At 43.5% G+C, this 22,985-nt stretch overlaps 1 protein-coding gene across 2 annotated transcripts in view; it reads left to right on the top strand.

The window, feature by feature from the left end:
* Nucleotides 1–22,985, top strand: part of EXD3 (exonuclease 3'-5' domain containing 3) — a 411,655-nt gene that overhangs the window by 174,295 nt on the left and 214,375 nt on the right. The gene's annotated exons all lie outside the window — the stretch shown is intronic.

Here is a 22,985-nt window from a genome sequence, read left to right as displayed (position 1 = left end):
TAAGCAACTTAGCTCATTTTAGCGATGTCTTCTAGATTACCAACGCCAACTTAAAATTGTGCCTTCTTAAATACAAGATGCCAGCGCATACACATAAGTTGCGTTGACATCACTAGTACAATATTTGCTTTTACAACCCCTAATGTGTATTTATTTTACATAAAGAAAAAAATCATTGTTAAAAACATTGCTTCTGTGTCAGAATGATAATTTAATTTGTTTTCCTTAACTCATTCTTTAAATTTTTTATACCATCGTCACAAGTGCATGCATATCACGCTGCATTGGTGTCTGTCTTCTAATGTTCCATTGACTACACTTGATGTATATATATTAAGCATAAAAACTTATAAGAGAACATTGTGCGAAACACAATAAAATGACCTTATTCTCTCTCTTCTTTAAACATAAGCTGAAACTTCTTAAATGAATGTTACACTTTAGTTGGACAAAATGTACCACTTAACACTATTAATTGGCTCATTCTTTACTTATGTCGTGAACACAAGCGCGTTCATGTGAACTGTGCTGCATTGACACCAATGCTCTACTGTTTTCATTGGTTACACTCAATGTATGGAGAATTGCTCTCAGCGGTGCTGAGTGAATCTAAGCGCATCTATATTGTTAGACATACTTTGCAGAATCACCTTTTAGGCGTTGCATAGATGTCCTAATAACATCTATAATGTTATTGTGTGTTAGCATTATGACATCATTAGAATGGCAATTTTATGCTTTTTTTTACATTAAAATTGTAGGCAGTAAAATGCTGGCACCACTATTATATTTTATTTATTTATCTTTTAATTATTTATATACCAATTATATCCTATGTGACTCCTTTATCATATTTCTCTTCTGTTCCGATTGCCCAACAACGTCAGGGTGCTAAGGCTGTAGCTCTAACCACTGCTCCACACACACTCAGATAATAAACTGCATGTCACTTCCAAAGCCAAGCTTATATCCTCTTGTTTCACAAGTAGTCATTTCTCTAGGATAAATATCAAACATGTACCTTCAGCACTTGTCCAGTTCCTCTTTTGGCCTTTATGTTCCCCAATCAAAGCACATGAAAAAATATATCTGTATATTGCATACTAAATCTTCTATTTTTTGGTGTAAAGAGGATTCCTTTGAAAAACCAGGTCTACTTTTGGGCATTAGGTAGGCGTGAGTTAGGTGGATGCAACTTAGGTGTCACTTAGGCTTCCTGAAGGTGTCCTCATTTAGTGAACAGTGGCTCGTGGGCTGTAGGGGTTCGCTAGCTAATGGAATGGATTATGTGCATGACATGGTGCAGTATTATGTGGAGTTTTTTCTACAAAAACGTCTGCTTTTCGTATGGTTCTGGGTAAACTAGTTAGAAGTACATATGACAGTTAAGGTCACGCCCAATAGAAGTGTACAAAAAGTTGGTAAATAAAAATCTGAATATGAACGTAGCCAAGGCCAGAAAAACACGTTAGAGATTAATATTAAGGAAAAGCAAAATAATAATCTTGTTATGTATTTTGCTGTTAAGCCAGATCATAGAGGAAATCAGGAATAAATATACATAATACACACATAGAGATATTAATGACTCCATTTTGGTTTTCTGTGTTTCTATAAGTATCTTCTTCTTGGCTTTACTCCATCTTGTGTTCGGTCTTTGTCCTCTCTGTGTCTTGTTCAGTTTCCCGCCTTGAGCCTCGTGGTTCTAATTAATATCAGACCTCTCAGTCTGGCTTGTGGAAGATATAAGGTTTCATATTTTTGAATACAGATAGTTATATATATTAAATATGAATGAAATATGTTGTGTGGATCTATGGATGGAAGGGGCCCCGAACGAATGTGAGTGATTAAGTGTATGAATGTATATTGAACATAAGAATTGGTTTTGAAAAACATATATTATATATTTTAAACCTGAAGAAACTTTAAGAAGAAATCCTAAGAGGCAACATCTGGAAATAGTTAGAATCAGAAACACTGTACCAGTCCTTGAGAGACTCACAGCAGGGAAAGGTCAGCTAGTTTGACCTCCAGCATAGGAAGGGAGGGTACTTGTAGCCTATTTGGGAATGTGTGTCAGTGAAACTTGAAACTCAGTTTTCCAAAGCAAGATTTTCATCTGACACAGAGAAGCTGTTTGATTGCACCTTTTTGAGAATGACAAAAAGGGTATTGGGTATGTTATAATATGTTTATGCATATTCAGAAATGAATGTAAACAAAAATATGATTTCTGAAACTTTTATTTCGATGTCAAAAGGAAGTTCTTTGTTCAAACTTAAGGACAGCCTCTGTCAGTTGATTGGCAAGTAATGATGTCATGCTGGTCATGTAAGGTATATATTAGTGCAGCCTGATTCAGGAAAAAAAAATGCGATTCGATTCAGCCTATTGAATCGATTTTTTTTTTTTTTTTAATTCGATTCGATTTTCCTGCCCAATTGGGTGGTTTTTTCCAAACATCCTGATGGGTTTATTTTATAGCGTCTTCACCCCCTTTGCCCTCTCCTACCCACACTGGCCCTGTGGTGTAAACAAGATAAACAAACAAAAAATAATTTTCCTTTCTCTATTAAATCCTAGCTCATGTTTAAGATCCAACACCAGCTCTGGAAGGATACACATTTCAAATCTGACATATTATAATCACAAAACAAAAAATAAAATTATTTTTCCTACCTTTTGTTGTCTGGTCATTTTTCCAATCGTGTTAGTCCCATGTTGGTCTGGTTGTCTTCTGATCAGGCTCTCCTTCTTCTTTCTCCGTGCTAACCATCCATCTTCCATCTCTGTCCTCCCCTTCTGTTTCCCTTTCCTCCCCCGGAGGTCTGGCATCTTTCCTTTTTTTCATTTCCATCCCCCCGTAGCTGCAGCGATGGACCACACCATTCACAGATCCACCATCTCTCCTTTTCTCATCTACCCTTTCATCCAGCATCTCTCTTCTGTGTCTCTGTTCCTATGCTCCCTCCATGCCCAGTATTTTATCTCTTCCCATATCCAGCTTCTTCTTTCTCTCTTCCTTACCTCCTGTATCCCCTTCCCCAGGTACAGGCTTTCTCCTACTATCGCTCCTGCTCCTGCACCTTGCCCACCTACTTTAGAACAGTATCTGTCCCTCTTGTACCCTTCCCCTTGTGGTCTTACATTTCTATCTCCCTCTCTCTCCATTAGTCCAGCAACTCTCCTCTGCTTTCCTCCCCCTCTTTTTGGTCTCTCTCTTCCCTTCAGCCCAGGTCTGGCATCTCCCCTCCCCCTCTTACTCCTTCCTCCTCCCTCTGCACAGGCCTGCCTCCCTGCCCTGAAGGCCTGCTCCCCACCATGAAGACCTGTTCCCCCCACGAAGGCCTGCTCCCCCCAGGAAGGCACTTTCTTCCTTCCCACGTGAAGGCCTGCTCCCTCCACGAGGTCTGCTCCCCCCCACGAAGGCACATTTTCTCCTCCTCCCTACCGCGAAGGCCTGCTCCCGCTGCAAAAGCCTGCTCCCCACTGCCGCAAACGAACGCCTGCTCCCTCCCACCGCGAAGGCACATTTTCTCCTCCCCCCGCCGTGAATGAATGCCTGCTCCCTCCGCAGCCTGCACCTTCCCCTCTCTTACCTCCTTACCGCTAATAGGGCAGCTTACAGGCTCATTGGTATTATAGCGATCCCTGCAGCTGCCCGTGGTCCTCAGCGGCACGTTCTTCCTGCTACGTCCTGCCCCTGCTCTGATGTCAGGGGCAGGATCCAATCAAGTGGAGCAGGCTTCGTCCAAGGCAAGACAAATCATGGACTGCATATGAAGGGGTTTCGTCAGTCGTAAGGCGGAAGTCATTATGCCATTGTATAGATCCATGGTGAGGCCCCACCTGGAATACTGTGTGCAATTCTGGAGGCCGCATTATCGCAAGGATGTGCTGAGACTGGAGTCGGTGCAAAGAATGGCCACCCGGATGGTCTCGGGACTCAAGGATCTACCATACGAAAAACGGCTTGACAAATTACAGCTATACTCGCTCGAGGAGCGCAGAGAGAGGGGGGACATGATCGAGACGTTCAAGTATCTTACGGGCCGCATCGAGGCGGAGGAAGATATCTTCTTTTTCAAGGGTCCCACGACAACAAGAGGGCATCCGTTGAAAATCAGGGGCGGGAAACTACGAGGTGACACCAGGAAATTCTTTTTCACTGAAAGAATGGTTGATCGCTGGAATAGTCTTCCACTACAGGTGATTGAGGCCAGCAGCGTGCCTGATTTTAAGGCCAAATGGGATCGGCACATGGGATCTATTCACAGGGCAAAGGTAGGGGAAGGACATTAAGGTGGGCAGACTAGATGGGCCATGGGCCCTTATCTGCCGTCTATTTCTATGTTTCTATGTTTCAGAGAGAATGTGCCGCTGAGGACCACGGGCAGCTGCAGGGATCGCTATAACACCAGCGAGCCTGCAAGCTGCCCTATTAGCGGTAAGGAAGCAATAGCGGGCAAGCTGGGGGAGGCCTTTCTGACTGACCCTCCCCCCTCAAGCAGGAGCAGCAGCGGATGGCCAGCAAGAGGCAGCATTGCAGCTCCTGCTTTAGGAAGGCATGGGGGAAGGGTCGGCCATTGAATCGGGAGGCCGGTTTTTTTTTTAATTGAATCGATTCAAATCGATTCACCTGATTCGAATCGGTGAATCGATTCGAATCGTGAATCGGGCAGCACTAGTATATATTGGTGAACGACAATTAAGGGATTGAGATCGTTGCAAGAAATTCCAGCGTTTGGCATCTGTAAAGATCTTCCGGTGACGCAAATAATCTTTTGATAAATTGTTATGGAAATAAATAAACTTAATACATTTTTTTAACCTTTTGCGTCATGTGCCATCATTCATATACACTTTACCCACCCATGAGCAAACCTGGCTGCTCAATAGGCAAATGGGGCTTCTATTTTTTGGGGTATACAGGATTTCAATTTGATATTAAAGTCAAAAGATGTTTAATAATGCTTTACTTAAGCAAAGCACATGGGGAAAAAAAATAATATATATATATATATATATATATACACTGTATACTAAACCTATTTTTGGGAGTAAAGAGGACTTCTCTTTGATAATTATGGAAAAAGATGTTTAATAGTGCATTACTTACGCAAAGCACATGAAATATATCTAGCATATTAAACCTCATTCCCAAAAGGCTAAGAAAATAAGATAATCCCTACTCACAACGGCTGTGGTTCAGAGCAAGAGGACATGTCTGATGCAGAATCTGACATTATTGTGGCATCATCAATGCACCTAGATGGCAGATTGTCACAAAAAAAGGAATATGTGCTGTGGTTCCTGACCATACTAAGGAACCCTGGGAAGATGACAGGAAGTATCTTTAAGCACTGAGCCACAGGAGGTTTCTTTTAGGCAGTGGTTTCTGCCATGTGAGACGATACCTTAGGACAGTGGGAGGCAAACTCAGTCAAAAGAGCCAAAGATCAGCAGTACAATGATTAAGATTTCTTTTGAGAGTCAAATTTATTTTCAAGTACTATGTTTTAGGAGTCGTTTTAAACGATTCCGGAACTTGGAGACGTAGAAGATGGCTGTGTAGCTGTTGAGCCTGTCCCTAGGAACCCATTTGATGGTTTTCAGCTGTATAATGTTTCTCTTTTAAGGCAGAAAGTTTGGAAAGTTTTCAATCAATGGCTTCTAACAAACAATCAAAGCTTGAGACTGCTCCAAAAACAGGAGGGAAGACTAAAAGGCCAAAAGAAGATCCTCCTACCCCTGTTAAGACTCCTCTGCCTATGGACGCCTTAGATATGATAGAGTTGGAGGAACTAAGGAATATTAGAGTGGCTTTGAAAGAAGTCACAGAACAGATAGCAAATCTGGGAAACAAAATGGATATGTTCAGTATCATAATGGATCAAATGGAGATCCGGGTGGAGAAAGTGGAGCAGGAACAGCAGTGCTGCAAAAAGGATCATAAGATCATTCAAGAGATGGGAAAGTGGATGACTGAATATGAGAACCGGGCAAGGAGAAATAATGTGAAGATCCTGGGTCTAAAAGAGGGGGCAGATGGGAAAAATATATTATCTTTTCTAGAGGAAGTTATTCCAAAAATATTTCCCCTCAATCTCAAAGTGCCACTAGAAATAGAAAGGGCACAAAGAATCTCAGGGAGGAGACCTCAAGGTCAGGTGAGACCTAGACCGATAATTTTTCGCCTGCTGCATTTCCATCATGTATTAGAAATTTTAAGGGTGGCAAAGGAGAAAAAAAATCTATCCTATAAAGACTCAAATATTATGTTTGTCCCAGACTTTGCAAGTGAAATAGTACATCTGCGTAAGCAATTCCTACAAATGAGACAACAACTAAAGGAGATTGGAGCAACTTATGGGCTATACTATCCTGCTCTTATGAGGGTTACATACAAGGAGAAATTTTACCAATTTGATAACCCTGAAAAGTTAAAGGAGTTTTTGTCCAAACAAGAAACACCGATGGACTAATTCTGACAAATGCATTGTGTCTTTATGTTCTGTCTTCTCTGGATATTGGAGAGTTTTTAAAGTATTTATTTAATTTGGATTTGGTCATTTAATTTCACTTCGGGGTTTGTATTTTTTTTTAAACTGTCCTAGAACCATGATGACAGTTTGGGTTTGTTTGTTTTTTTGAAAAAAAGCCTTCTCATGGGAGAATATTCTATTTCTACTGAAGAAGTTCCAACCCACTATGTCATTAGAAAGACAGGTGACTACTTTACGTCAAATAGAAGTTGGTGGTGATGGAATAGGTGGGAGGAGCTGTGGCCTACGGTAAGCAGTGAGTACCTTTTGAATATTTGAAGAATGGATCAAAGATTTAAGAACAATTAAGGATCAAGCATTAAGCTGTGCAAGTGTCCACCGCCCTCTTACTCACCATCTCCTTTGTTCCATGTGGCTCGGGTGAGTGCTGTGAGTCATAAAGTCTGATTTTCTGGTGCACCATCTTGTTTGGGGTGGAGAGTGGCGTTTTGGCATTAGGACCGATATCCAGAAAAAGGCACGACCGGAAGCAGCTTGGGGAGCTGTAAATAAGATGCTGAGGGTGAAAGGGAGAGAAGAGTTCTGGAGAAGTTTGAAGAAAAGAGGAAGCCAAGTTATACAGACCATTTGTAAAGAACAGAATCCTGATCAGTAACCAGCGAGGCCGCTGCAGATTTCAGGTCAATGGCCGTTTAAGGGAAAGTTTTCCTTAAGAACTATTGTTGCCAGCGGTACCAGTACTTCATACTGTCAACGGTCGGGGTCAGGACCGTAATCTGTGACGGTGAGGTGACGGTGAAGATCGGGATCCCAGAACCGCCTTACAAAGGAGAAAAGTTTTACATTGGGGTATTGCAGGTTGGGCAGTATGGAGTAGCTCAGACGCGGAAAAGATCCATCATTCTGGCAGCAGCTCTGGGGGAGAAGATGCCCATGTTCTCTGCATTATTGCATGTATCTGCGCTGTGGGCTTGTCAGCTCAGCATGGTAGTGGATGACAAGAAGCAATATTGTGAGACTAAACTTCAGTTTATTCCGAAACATCACAACGTGTGGTACCATGTCGGTCCTGCCAGAGATTAGGAATGGAGCTTCTGCCCTTGAAATTTTCTACAATTGGGAACCTCAGTCCTGGTTTCAGAGGCAAATCAGAAGTTCTCAGTACCAGCACATTCTCAGAGATTACATCTGCAAGGTTATGAGTGCGCTGATAGCTGCTCCAATGAGGTGTGGCTGGGCTTATAGGGGGAATTAGAATGCAATGGCTTCTTCAGTACAAATATCATCAATCCAGAACCTATGGGCAAACAGGGGTGGCCAGCAGGGTTTCACGGATACCTACAGATTGCTTGAAATTGTTCTTGATATGTACGGATAAGTTGGCAATGCAGGCTATTGGGTTGGAGCAGAAATTGTGTCTACTGTTTTTAAATCTTATGATTTAGATCTCTTTGATGTAATTCTATTGGTTTTTAATAACCTTGTATAAGGGGAGCTTTTAGTTGAATGTTTCAAGGGCTAATTTAATTTTACTGATGTAATTGTGTCTACTGTTTTTAAATCTTATGATTTAGATCTCTTTGATGTAATTCTATTGGTTTTTAATAACCTTGTATAAGGGGAGCTTTTAGTTGAATATTTCAAGGGCTAATTTAATTTTACTGATGTAACCCCCCCGGGTTTGGATAGATCTGAGAAATATATAGTGTATTCAATGTTTGTATGGATCAATTAGATTTATTAAGCAATTTCATTGATTTAAGGTATTTCCATGAGTATAAGGAACGTAATTTATCTTATTGATATAATCCATTTTTTAGTTCTTCATCATTAGTATTTATTTATTTGTTCAGACATCTATTAAACATTTTTGGGTATCATGGATAGATCAATATTATAGGAGGTGATTAATTTTAATTTATAAGGGGAAGTAATTAATTATCTTGCCTGGAGGAGGGTTAGATTGATTTGGGGCAATATAAAGGGTATTCAATGATAATATTCACTAATTGCATTTGTTTAGTCATTTCAATAATTTAATGAATGTTCATATGTATAGGGAATGTACTTTATTATTATATTTTATTTTAATTTAATTCTTATATACCGCTAATAACCGTGAGGTTTCTAAGCGGTTTACAAAAATGAATGCATTAAAAGATACAATAAATAAAAATAAATAAGATAGGTACTTGGAAATTCCCTAACTGTCCCAAAGGCTCACAATCTAACTAAAGTACCTGAAGAGACAATTTATGAAAAATAAAGATAAAATATAAAGACAGAGATAGAGATAGAAATAAATATTCCACCAAGTAATGAATAAATAAATTTAAAGATAGAATTAAAAATAAATAAGTAAAATAAATAAAAAATAGAGATAAAAAATAAGTATCAAGAGAAATAAAAAATATATATTTAAAGTATTCTCCCCTGCTGGATCGGGGGAGTGGTGTAACTGTGATTAGGTGCCCTGCTGGAGAGGGCTCCCGATACTGCTGCTAGTCTCGGTGAGCCGTTGGCAACGCTTCTTTTAAAGTGTTTTCCCATGCTGGATCGGGGGAGGGCTGTAACTGTGATCAGGTGCCCTGCTGGAGAGGGGCTCCCGATACTGCTGCTGGTCTCGGTGAGCCATTGGCACCGCTTCTTTTGAAGTGTTCTCCCCTACTGGATTGGGAGAGGGGTGTAACTGATCAGGTGCCCTGCGAGAGAGGGACTCCCGATACTGCTGCTGGTCTCGGTGAGCCGTTGGCACCGCTTTTTTTGAAGTGTTCTCCCCTGCTGGATCAGGGGAGGGGTGTAACTGTGATCAGGTGCCCTGCTGGAGAGGGGCTCCCGATAATATATTCTATTATTTATTTGTTTACTTTTTATGAGCATCTATTTATTTTGATATTTGTGAAATATTTTAGTCTATATGAGTTGATTAATTTTAAGTGGATAAGGGGAAGTAATTAATAATGGTGCCTGTGGAGGGATTCTGGCTGCTAGTCTAAATGTAAAGCATTCGTATGATATGGGGGTTAGGGAATTGGGGGGTGAACAGGGGGGTTTTAATAGGGGGTTTAGGACGTGTTTTGAGCAAAGGGTCTTTGTGGGGAATAAAAGGATTTTTGGTATTCTATTGTGGGTATTCTTTGAAATTTTGGAATGAATTTTAAAATTATTTCTTTAAATGTTATTGGCTTCAATCATCCTGTTAAAAGGAAGAAAACGCTCAATTTTTTAAAGCAGCAAGGTGTGGATATATGTATGATACAGGAAACTCATTTGATTGCAGGGGAATCTAAGAAACTAGAGGGAGGATGGGTCAAGCAGTGTTTTTTTGCGCGGCTGTGGGTAAGAAAGCGGGAGTGGCTGTTTTAGTCTATAAGAAATGCTCATCTGTATTTAATTTTATTTCTGCAGATCCTTCAGGAAGGTGGGTTCAAGTAAAGATGATCTTGGGGAAACATGTTCTAACACTGTTTTGTATCTATGCCCCTAATTCGAATCAAGATACCAAAAGAAGAGGCAGTAAAGATCAATCGGTCCTCAAAGAGACTGCTCACTGACCAAACAATTGTGAACACACAAGTGGTGGAACTCCAGAAAGTAATTAATATAATTTAATAAAGGAGTGCCCTCAGTGTGATAAAGCAGCGAAGGGAGCAGTACTCCTACGCTTCACATCATGAGACAAGGACAACCAGTCCCTGCCCCCACACCATCATGGGGTACTTCCAAAGTGTGTAATATAAATCAATAGAAGTTCAAAAAGTGCAAAAAATAAAGCACAAAGCAACAAACACAAGTGAGGTCAATCAACAGTCTCTTAGAGGACCTCCCCCAGAAAACTCCCACAAGAATCAAAACGCCAATTAGACATGATCCTGAACTAGGAGAATCTACGAGACCCCCATCAACATGGATTTACAAAGGGAAGGTCCTGCCAATCCAATCTGATCAGCTTCTTTGACTGGATAACAAGAAAGCTGGATGTAGGGGAGTCCCTGGACGTCGTGTACTTGGACTTCAGCAAAGTGTTTGATAGCGTCCCACACCACAGGTTATTGAGCAAGATGAGTTTGATGGGATTAGTTGAAACATTAAGTGCATGGGTTAGGGACTGGCTTAGAGGTAGACTTCAGAGGGTAGTGGTAAACGGAGGTGGTGATAAGCGGAGTGCCGCAGGGCTTGGTCTTAGACCCGATCCTATTTAACATCTTCGTAAGAGACTTGGCTAAGAGGCTTCAAGGTAAAATTACATTATTCGCCGATGACGCCAAACTATGCTACATAGTAGGCAAAAGCACAGCACCCGACAAAAGCTCAATGCCCGACAGTATGAAGCAAGACCTACTCTTATTGGAGCATTGGTCAAAGACTTGGCAACTAAGTTTCAATGCCAAAAAATGAAAGGTCATGCACCTAGGCAGCAAAAATCCATGCAGGACTTGCACCCTAAATGGTGAGATCCTAGCAAGGACAGTAGCAGAACGAGACTTGGGAGTGATCATTAGCGAAGACATGAAGACTGCCAATCAAGTGGAGAAAGCTTCATCCAAGGCTAGACAAATCATGGACTGTATCCGTAGAAGTTTCGTCAGCCATAAGCCAAAAGTCATAATGCCATTGTACAGATCCATGGTGAGACCCCATCTGGAATACTGTGTACAATTCTGGAGACCACATTACCAAAATGATGTGCAGAGAATTGAGTCAGTTCAGCGAATGGCCACCAGGATGGTCTCGGGACTCAAGGATCTCCCGTATCTGGAACGGCTGGGTAAGTTACAGCTTTACTCACTCAAGGAACGCAGAGAAAGAGGAGACATGATCGAGACGTTCAAATATATCACGGGCCGTATCGAGGTGGAAGAAGACATCTTCTTTCTTATAGGACCTACGGCAACAAGAGGGCATCCACTGAAAATCAGGGGTAGGAAATTTCATGGCGACACAAGAAAATATTTCTTCACCGAAAGGGTGGTTGACCACTGGAATAATCTTCCACTACAGGTAATCGAGGCCAGCAGCGTGCCAGATTTTAAGAAAAGATGGGACTGGCATGTGGGATCTCTTCATAGAGAAGTTAGAGGGTGGGTTACAAGTGTGGGCAGACTGGATGGGCCGTGGCCTTTTTCTGCCGTCATTTTCTATGTTTCTATGTTTAAGAACTGCCATCTCCGGATCAGACCTTCGGTCCATCAAGTCCGGTGATCCGCACATGCGTAATTTTAGTCACCCATATATCCCTCTATGCCTCTCATAAGATGTGCATCTAGTTTGCTTTTAAATGCTAGAACGGTGGAATCCGCAATAACCTCCTCTGGGAAAGCATTCCAGGTGTCCACCACTCGTTGCGTGAAGCAGAACTTCCTGATATTTGTCCTGGACTTGTCCCCCCTTAGCTTCAGTCCATGTCCTCTTGTCTGTGTCACATTGGACTTTGTAAATAATTGTTTTTCCTGCTCTATTTTGTCGATTTCTTTCAGTATTTTGAAAGTCTCAATCATATCCCCTTGCAGTCTGCTTTTCTCAAGGGAGAACAATCCCAGTCTCTTAAGTCGTTCCTCGTATTCCAAGTTTTCCATACCTTTTATTAGCTTCGTTGCTCGTCTCTGCACCCTCTCCAGCAGTTTTATATCCTTCTTTAGGTTGGGAGACCAATGTTGGACACAGTATTCCAAGTGTGGTCTGACCATTGCCCTATAAAGCGGCATTATAACTTTCTCCGATCTACTTGTGATTCCTTTCTTTATCATGCCTAACATTCTATTTGCTTTCTTTGCTGCTGCCGCACATTGTGCCGACGGTTTCAGTGTCCTATCTATCAGTACACCCAGGTACTTTTCTTGTTCGCTCTTACCCAGAGTTGCACCTGACATTCTATACTCGTGTTCCTTGTTTTCTGCCTAAATGCATTACTTTGCACTTTTCCACATTAAACTTCATCTGCCATTTCTCCGCCCATTTCTCTAACTGACACAAGTCACTCTGGAGTTCCTCGCTATCCTTCTGCGATCTGATTGTTCGGCATAGCTTTGTGTCGTCTGCAAACTTGATATCACTGGATGTTCCTTCTTCTAGGTCATTGATGAAAATATTAAATAAGATGGGCCCAAATACCGAGCCCTGGGGCACACCGCTAGCCCCATTTGCCTATATGAGGACACTTTCGGCATGCCTAAGTGACACCTAAGTCGTGTCCTCCTAACTCACGTCTACCTAGCGCCCAACTCATGCTCAAAAATAGTCCTGCCTGGGACATGGTTTAGCAAGGCATGTGAAAGGACGTGTTCAGTAGTGCTCCCGCAGGGCCTATTAAAGATTTACTATTAACTGAATCTTTTACAGATCTTTGGCATCCTATTTACCTTGGTATTAAGTTGCACTATGGCACAATTGAAAACCCAGCGTATAGATGCGGCTTTTGCCACTCTGCATTATGCTAAATGGTCTAAACTGGACCTACCATCGCCTGCAAAGCAGCATTCATCAAAAGAATTATCTAACTCTGCGTTGGCATCAGCGATGATGGACAAATTTGCCAAAATCAAAGAAATGCTCCTGATTAATCATCAAGCACTTCAAGATCTGCAAACAGGCAATCAATCTCAAACGGATCAGATAAACTCTTTGTGTCAGAAGTTGGAAAGTTTAGATTCCAGAACTTTGACACTTGAAGGAAAGGCTGCTCATCGATGCACACACAAAAATAATTCATCGGTTGCAAACAGAGGTGGAAGATCTAACTAATTGCAAAAGGAGGAATAACCTGCGCACTTTAGGAATTCCGGAAGCGGCTGAAGCTGATGACCTGATCGATTCTGTATCAAATTTATTCCTGAATTGCTTAATCTTCATTTAGATCCTCCAATGGAATTGAGAAGGCCCATAGGGTTTCTTCAAATTGACTGCGTAATTCCAAGTAAAATTGCTTTGATACCAACAAGTTTTGGCTATTCTTACTGCTGCTAAGGCTAAAGCTCCACTGAAATGGCAGGATCACACTATTCTCATCTTACTGGATTTAGCGAAGTCTACTGCCTTTCATCGCAAGCAATTCTTGGCCATGAGGCCGGAACTTAAACGCCTCAAGGCCCAATATGGGTTCTTAAATCCGGTTCGTATGAGAGTTACACTAAATAATGTCACCAAGAATTTTGATTCTCCGGAATTTCTTCAGTCCTATCTTAACAACAAGGGCTGACTGAAATGGATGTACCAGTGTCCTCTGCTAAGTGAGGTTATAACATCACAGTTCTGTATTTTCTTCTGCTATGTATTGCCTTTATTTGGCTTGTGAATTTTGTGTATACATTTGTTTGTATGTTTTCTGGATTCTTTCACCTTGCATTTTATATATCACGATAATGGCCCTGTTGTTTATGCTGATATAGATAATGTGATATGCCCTGTGGGGGTTCACAGGAACCCTTGTCATGTCTGTTCTACTCCCCACGCAAGTTCTCTTGCTTATGGTTTGCCTTTTTGCAAACCAGATTTCTTTTAGTGCCTGAACTTCTTTTGGTTCTGGTTCTTTATTTCCTTGCCAGTGGTTTTTCCTATTCATCTCATGTATGACTTATCTCTATTTATGGTTTAGTTATGGCTAATGATTTTCACTGTGTTTCTCTGAACGTTAATGGGCTGAATACTATGATCCCTGGGTATGGTGGTATACAAAATAAAATTATTATTATTATCAAGCGTAAGAAAATGCTCTCCTACTTAAAATCTCTGAAACCTACAGTTGTATGCTTCAAGAAACGCATTTAAATTGTAAAGAATCTTTGAAATTACAATGAGATTGGGTTGAGACTGTATGTATGCTCCTACTGTGGGGAAGGATGGTGGTGTGGGCATCCTTGTTCATAAAAATGCTGTAGTTACTGTACTTCATCACAAATCTGATTCTTAGGGTCGTTGGGTAATTGCTCAGATTCTTTACAATGGTAGTAGGTTGAATCTGCTATCCCTTTATGCTCCCAATAAGGAAGATTTCAATTTTTTTAAAAGATTTATTTAATTTACCAGAGTTGATGGGTTCAATTCCATTGTTGATAGGTGGAGATTTTAATTTTTGCCTAGATCCTTATTTGGATCAATCAGCTTCTGGTAAATGTTGCTTTTCTGCCTCTCGTAACACTTTATTGTCACTTATGGATGATTGGGGTCTGATAGATCCCTGGCACTTTCTCAATCCAACTGGGCATGATTATATTTGCTTCTCAGTGGCTCACTCTTCCTATTCTCAAAATGATTTTTTTTTTTTTAACTCTCTAAGTCACAGGTTTCCAAGCTCACTACCACTAAGATTAATGCTATTTTAGTTTCTGATCACGCTGCTATCAGTATTGACTTACATAGTGATCTCTCAATTAATCAAGCTTCTCGATGGAGATTTAATTCTTCCTTATTGTCAGATGAGGTTTTTGTTTCTGAAGTAGAACAATTCCTTAATGAATATTATCGGCTGAATACTTCTGTTGATACTTCTGTGCAGACCCAAAAGAATGCTATGAAAGCGGCTTTGCAAAGTTTCATTATACATTATGTTGCTAAAAAACCACAAAATTGACTTGAAAGTGAAGTCTCAATTAGAAGCTCGTATCAAGATATTAGAATTACAGCATGCGAGTAAACAATCCCCTGAGATCTATACAGATACTTTGAAACTCAGATATTCTTATAATACTAAATGCTTTGAGGAGTCTGCTGCCTGTGTTTTTAAAACCTCTGTGACATATTATGCGGAGGGTATTGCAGGACTTATCTGCCTCAGGGGAGATGCTTTCCGATATTTATCACATCTGTGATCTATTTGTAAAATTTTATGAGCAGTTGTATTCTAGGGACTCTGATGTCTCTTCTGAGGAGATAGATGTTTTTCTTCAAACTTTGCTTCATCTGACTTTGACATTGGAGAATCGTGCTCTTTTAGTACAGCCGATTTCTCAGGAGGAAATTGAAGATGCACTTACTCATATGCAGCTCCGTAAATCTCCTGGTGGGGATGGATTTATGGTAGAGTTCTATCGTAAATTTTCTGCTTTACTAACATTTAAACTTGTATCGTTATTTCAAGCGTTACTATAACATCCCTCTGCTCCTGCTACCTTTACGGAGGTGTTATTGGTGGTGGTTCCAAAGCCAGATTGAGATCCTGCTGATGTTAAAAATTATCATCCTATTTATTTGATCAATGTTGAAGCCAAGTTATATGCTAAGATCCTGGCCTCTAGATTAGATATGGTCCTTGACAAGCTTATACATCCAGACCAGACAGGCTTTATACCATCTAGATTCTTTGCTTCTAATACTCATTTACTTTCTCTTGCTTTATTTACAGCTAAGAGTAATTCTGTATCCATGGTGGCATTGTTTTTGGACGCTGAAAAGGCCTTCGACAGAAAGGGAGTAGTAAAAGGAGAGAAAGAGATAGCTGACAGGTTAAATGAGTTCTTCACATCAGTCTTCACGATGGAAAATATAACCAACATTCCGGAACCCGAGGAGATCATTATAGGAGACCAAGACGATAAGCTGGTCGATTTAGAAGTAAGCCAAGAGGATGTACTCAAGCAGATTGACAGACTAAAGAGCGACAAATCGCCAGGTCCGGACGGCATTCATCCAAGGGTACTCAAGGAGCTAAAAAACGAAATAGCGGAGCCATTTCGAAAGATATGCAACCTATCCTTAAAAACCGGAGAGATCCCGGAGGATTGGAAAATAGCAAATGTCACGCCCTCTTCAAGAAGGGCGCAAGAGGAGACCCGGGAAACTACAGGCCGGTGAGCCTGACATCAGTCCCGGGAAAGATGATGGAGGCACTGATTAAAGACAGCATCTGTGAGCACATCGAAAAAAATGGGCAGCTAAAACCGAGTCAACACGGCTTCTGCAAGGGTAGGTCATGTCTCACTAACTTATTGTACTTCTTTGAGGGGGTGAGCAGCCAGATGGATAAAGGGGAATCTATAGACATCATTTACCTTGACTTCCAAAAAGCCTTCGACAAGGTGCCACACGTGAGACTACTTAAAAAGATATGGAACCACGGGGTACAAGGGGAGGTCCACCGATGGATCAAAAACTGGTTGGCAAACAGGAAACAGAGGGTTGGCGTAAAGGGCCACTACTCAGACTGGAAAGGGGTCACGAGCGGAGTTCCGCAGGGGTCGGTGCTGGGACCGCTCCTGTTCAATATCTACATAAATGATCTAGAGGCGGGAACTAAGTGTGAAGTCATTAAATTTGCAGATGACACCAAACTATACAGCAGGGCTCAAACCAGGGAAGACTGCGAAGATCTTCAAAAGGATCTAACACAGCTGGAAAAGTGGGCCGAAAAATGGCAGATGAGCTTCAATGTGGGGAAATGCAAGGTCATGCACGTGGGGAAAAAGAACCCGATGTTCACATACAAAATGGGGGGAACACCACTAGGGGTCAGCAACCTGGAGAGAGACCTGGGAGTGATGGTAGATGCAACACTGAAGGCATCGGCGCAATGCGCCACGGCCTCAAGGAAAGCAAACAGAATGTTGGGTATCATTAAGAAGGGTATTACGACCAGGACGAAAGAAGTCATCATGCCGCTGTATCGTGCAATGGTGCAGCCGCATCTGGAGTACTGCGTCCAGTACTGGTCACCGTACCTCAAGAAAGACATGGCGGTACTTGAGGGAGTACAAAGAAGAGCAACTAGACTGATAAAGGGAATGGAAAATCTCCCATATACCGAAAGATTGAAGCAGTTGGGACTTTTCTCCCTGGAGAAGGGAAGACTTAGAGGAGACATGATATAAACCTTCAAGATCCTGAAAGGCATAGAAAAAGTAGACAGGGGCAGATTTTTCAAATTAAGGGGCGCCACAAGTACAAGGGGGCACTCAGAAAAATTGAAAGGGGACAGGTTTAGAACAAACGCTAGGAAGTTCTTTTTCACTCAGAGGGTGGTGGATACATGGAACGCGCTTCCAGAGGCTGTTGTAGACAAGAAAACATTAAATGGTTTCAAAGAAGGTTTGGATAGATTCCTAGAAGAAAAAGGGATTGAGGGATATAGATAGGTATAGACCATTGCTCAGGCAATGGGCCTGATGGGCCACCGCGGGAGCGGACCGCTGAGCAGGATGGACCTAGGGTCTGCCTCAGCGGAGGCAACTTCTTATGTTCTTATGACAGGGTCGAATAGCCATATACGTTTCGGGTACTTTGCTGGTTTGCTTCCCTGATCAATTCTTTGCTTTTGTGCGTGTTCTTTACACATCTCCATCTGCTAAATTGTGGCTTAACTCTCAATTAACCTCTTCTTTTAGATTATATAGGGTCCCGCGGCAACAAGGGGGCATCCGTGGAAAATCAGGGGCGGGAAACTGCACAGGGACACCAGGAAATTCTTTTTCACTGAAAGGGTGTTGATCGCTGGAATAGTCTTCCACTTCAGGTTATTGAGGCCAGCAGCGTGCCTGATTTTAAGGCCAAATGGGATAGACACATGGGATCTATTCACAGATAAAGGTAGGGGAGGGTCATTGGGTGGGCAGACTAGATGGGCCGTGGCCCTTATCTGCCGTCTATTTCTATGTTTCTATGTTTACCCATAAGGGGCGCCTGTTATCGGCGCTGCTTTTCAATCTGGCTTTGGAACCTCTAGCCATTGCTATCCGCCATGCGGTAGACGTCCGAGGTATTTCTTTTGGTACCCAGGAGGTGAAGTTGTCTTTATATGCGGATGATTTGGTGGTGTATCTATCAAATATTCCTCGTTTTTGCTTGGTAAATTCTCATCCATTTCTGGCTACAAAATTAATTGGGAGAAATATTATCTTTTACCTCTCAATGTTTACTGTTTGCAGCATAACTGTGTACAGTTTTTTTTTCATTGGGCCTCTTCCAAAGTGAAATATTTGGGTATCTTGTTCCCTTCAGATTTCAGGTCCACTTTGGCTCTTCACCAAGCTCGAGTTTTGACTTTGGTGGATAATCAGGTGCAGAAATGGTCTCCACTCTTCCTTACCTGGTGGGGATATCTAGAGACTATTAAAATGATGTTGCTTCCAATCATTAATTACACTTCCATGATGATCCCCTGTCTATTTGATCATGCTTATTATAAAATACTAGTCTTTAAGCCCGTTAGATTAACGGGTGCTAGAACATATGTGTGTGTGTCTGTCTTTTTTTCTCTCTCTCTCCTTAGCCGCTTTCTTTCTTTCTGCCTTTCTTTTTCCTTGGCTGTCCATCACCACCCCTTGACTGCTCCCCCTGTCCATTTTCCCTTCCTTTTACCTCCACTGTGTCCACCACCACCCCTTCACTGCTCTCCTTATGCAGCAGCAGCCCTTCTCCCTTTGTTTTACCTCCCCCCTGTCCAGCAGCACCTCTTTCCTTCTCCCCCTGTCCAACATTAGTCCTCCGTTGTTTTTTCTTCACCTCCCCTGTCCATCAGCATCTCTTTCCTTCTCCCCCTGTCCAGCAGTAGGCATCCCTTCCTTTTTTATCCTCCCTCCTCCTTCTTATCCCTATTATACTCTTAACTTGCTCTGCCCCTGATCAGAGGTTCCCGACAGCTGCCCAGTTGCACCCATTGGAAAAGTTCCCACTGCCGCATCCCGCACCCCTCCTGACGCGGCTCCCGCTGTCCTTTCTGTCTGTCTCTGTCCCTGGCCCCCTTTGCCTGTCTGTCTTTCTGTGTATCTCCCTGACCCTGTGTCTTTCTTCTTTCCTTTCTGTCTCCCTTCCTCCATCTGTCTGTCTGTCCAAAGCAGCATTCCATCCCCCTCCCCCCACACCAGTTCCCTGTGCACCTGCCCCTGTGTCTTTCTTATTTTCTTTGTGTTTCCCTTCCTCTCTCTGTCTGTCCAGCATTCTATCCCCCTCCCCCCACACCAGTTCCCTGTGCCTTTCTTATTTTCTTTGTGTTTCCCTTCCTCTCTCTGCCTATCCAAAGCAGCATTCCATCCCCCTCCATTTCCCTCCCCCCACACCAGTTCCCTGAGCACCTGCCCCTGTGTATTTCTTATTTTCTTTGTGTTTCCCTTCCTCTCTCTGTCTGTCTGTCCGTCCAAAGCAGCATTCCCTTCCCCTCCATTTCCCTCCCCCCCCCCCCACCAGTTCCCTGTGCAGCAGCATTAGCATTTCCTCTACCCGCCCCTGTCCCTTCCCCTTCCCGCGGGCCGGACTACAAAGGTGGTGATTCCAGCAGCGCTTTTATCAGTCTCCACACGCTGCTTCGGGCCCTTCTGCCCTGATTTACTCTGGCACGTCCCTGATGACATCATCAGAGACGCGGCAGAGCAAATCAGGGCAGTAGAAGGGCCCGAAGCAGCGTGTGGAGACTGATGTACACGCTGCTTGAATCGCCATTCGGACCCGCGGGAAGAGAAGGGGGTGGGCGGCAAAGGAGAAACGGAGATCGGCGGCGGCGACAGGAGAAACGGAGAACGTCGTCTGGCTGCGGTCCGGCTTGTGGAGGCGATCGGGTGGTGACGTATTCGCGCGCATGCGCACTCCTTCGGCCACAGACCTACAGCGCACGGAACACGAAAATAGGACTGCGCATGCGCGAGTTAGCCTTTTATTACATAGGATGGGAGTCTAAACTTTCCCATTTTTTGTGGTGTAATAAGCCGCCAAAAATTGCTAAACATCTTTTGCAACGTAGTAAATTACATGGAGGGGTGGGATATCCAAATTTATATAATTATCATCATGCTTTTTTGTTATGTCAGGCTTGGTTTTGGTACCAGATTCTATCTACTTCTGTACAACCCAGTTGGATTGAAATAGAGTGCTCTATAATTTCACCTTTCTTTCACTTCTGTGCTTAGTTGTAAATTATCTTCTCATATAAAACATCATCCTATTCTTAGAGATACTATTCAAACTCTTGGATGGTTTAATCCTGTTTTTCATATTGCTCATGGTATGATTTACTGACCTTCTTGGTGTAGGAGGGGCATTCTTACAATTGATCACATTTGAGAGACTCAGCTTTTACCATTTACAGTGTTGCAAGATAATTTTCAGCTCTCAGACTGAGAATTTTTTCATTGGCTTTAATTGCAACAATGTCTTACGAAGAGAAAACTTCATCTCTCTCCTGAACTACCACATTTGTTTCGTTATTTATCCCGGGACAAGCAGGCAGCATATTCTTTACGCATGGGTGACGTCACCGACGGAGCCCTCGGTACGGACCTTTTTAACTAGAAAGTTCTAGTTGGCCGCACCGCGCGTGCGCGAGTGCCTTCCCGCCCGACGGAGGAGTGCGTGGTCCCCAGTTTCTTCGTTTCCGCGGAGCGAAGAAGACGTGTGTTTTTCAACGGTCGTTGAAATTCTCTTTTTGCCTTCCCGCTCGCATATATTTTTCGTTTTATTCACCTTCGGGTGCTTTTTTCTTTTCAGTTTAAAAAAAAAAAAACCAAAACTTTATTTCTTCTTTATTTTTCGTTCCTGCCCCGGCGGGGCATGTTGTCACTATCCAGGCCTCCGGGTTTGATTTTGCGGAGGCCGTGTTCCCATTCATGCCCCCGCAGCCGGGTTTTAAGAAGTGCCAGCGGTGTGCACGCCCGATCTCCCTCACTGACCCACACAATTGGTGCTTGCAGTTTTTGGGGCCTGAGCATCGGGCGGACTCCTGCACCCGCTGTGCCACTCTTAAAAAACGCACTTTGAAGAATCGTCAAATCCAGCAGAATATACTTTTCGGCACCGGCCCTGCAATGGACTCGACTTCTTCATCTGCGGCACCGTCAAAATCGGCACCGGCCACTTCGACACCACCTGATCCGTCATCGGCGCCACCGGCGCCAGGTAAGCCGGCTAAGAAGCCTTCCACCCTTGAGCGCCCTCCCACCTCGGTGGCGACACCGGTCCTTTCGGCTCCACGCCGACCCAAAAAACGCTCCGCCCCGATATCGGTGAGTGCCTCGTCATCGGCCTCCTCATCGCCGGGGCGTAGAGAGGCACCCATGGAACCAAAACAGAAAAAAGTGGTTCCGGTGCCACCCCTGGATGACCGCATCGCGGCCATCCTCCAAGACAAGTTGCATGAACAACTGCAACAGCAACTTCAGCAGCTCTTGCCCTCCATCTTGGCACCGCTGCTTTCGGTACCAGACCGGCCCGAGCCCCGCACCGTCCAACCGGTATCCACTCCATCGATACCTTTGGACTCGTCCATGCCTATTCTTTCGGCGTCACATCTCCATACTCATTCCGAGAGTCACGCCTTGGCGACGGTCGATCCTCCTCGGGACCGGACAGGGCACCGGTATCCCCGTGACCCTGACCGGCACCGTTCTTCCCGGGACCGAGACAGACACAGGTCTTCATTCCCCGGTACCGTCTCGGTACGCTCGGGCAAGTCTCTGTCTAAGACTCACCATACCAAGCCTTCCACTCCGGTATCTCGGCACGCGCACACTGATGTCAGAGACCCGGACTTATGGGAAGAATCCCCTCCCGGTACCGAGGAGGACGCATCGTCGTTGGATGAGGAGCCTTCGGCCCCCGATACCACATCTAAGCCTGAGCAATCTTCTTTTTCTAGATTCCTCAGAGAGTTGTCGGCGGCTCTATCTCTCCCTCTAGAGTCTGACTCTAAGAAATCACAAGCTTTTCTGGAGGCATTAGATTTTGATCAACCTCCCAAAGAGTTCCTAAAGTTGCCCGTACATGACATCCTACGGGAAACTTTTTATAAAAACTGGGAGAATCCACTTACTGTTCCTGGGGCCCCCCGTAAACTGGATAGCCTTTACAGGGTCATACCAATCCCTGGATTTGATAAACCCCAGCTGCCCCATGAATCTCTCCTGGTGGAGTCCACCTTAAAAAAGACTCAGGGCTCTAGTGTTTATGCCTCCACCCCTCCTGGCAGAGAGGGCAAAACAATGGACAAATTTGGCAAGCGACTCTATCAGAATGCAATGCTTGCCAACAGGGCAAACAACTATTCATTTCATTTTTCATTCTACTTGAAACATCTGGTCCTCCAACTCTCCGCCATGCAGAAGTACCTTCCGGAACACAAGGTCCCACTGTTCCAGCAGCAAATCTCCAGCCTGCTCCAACTGAGAAAATTTATGGTGCGCTCTATATATGATTCCTTTGAGCTCACCTCCCGTGCATCTGCCATTGCTGTGGCTATGCGCCGCCTGGCCTGGCTAAGGGTCTCTGATTTGGACATCAACCATCAAGACCGACTAGCCAACGCTCCCTGTCTTGGGGATGAATTATTTGGGGAGTCCCTGGATACAACCACACAGAAACTCTCAGCCCATGAGACCAGATGGGACACTCTCATAAAACCTAAGAAAAAGGCTCCACCTGCTCGTCCTTACAGACCACAGTCCTCATATCAGCGCAGGTTCTCCGCTAGGCCGCTCAATCCACCTTCACAACAACCTAGGCGGCCCCGTCCGCACCAGCACACCCAGGCTCGTGCCCAGTCCAATCAACCTGCCAAGCCTCTTC

Source organism: Geotrypetes seraphini, chromosome 10, assembly GCF_902459505.1.
Source record: "Geotrypetes seraphini chromosome 10, aGeoSer1.1, whole genome shotgun sequence".
In the NCBI taxonomy this organism is placed as follows: Eukaryota; Metazoa; Chordata; class Amphibia; order Gymnophiona; family Dermophiidae; genus Geotrypetes; species Geotrypetes seraphini.
The sequence above is the reverse complement of the archived record's forward strand: the minus strand, read 5'-3'. Positions and strand labels throughout refer to the sequence as shown.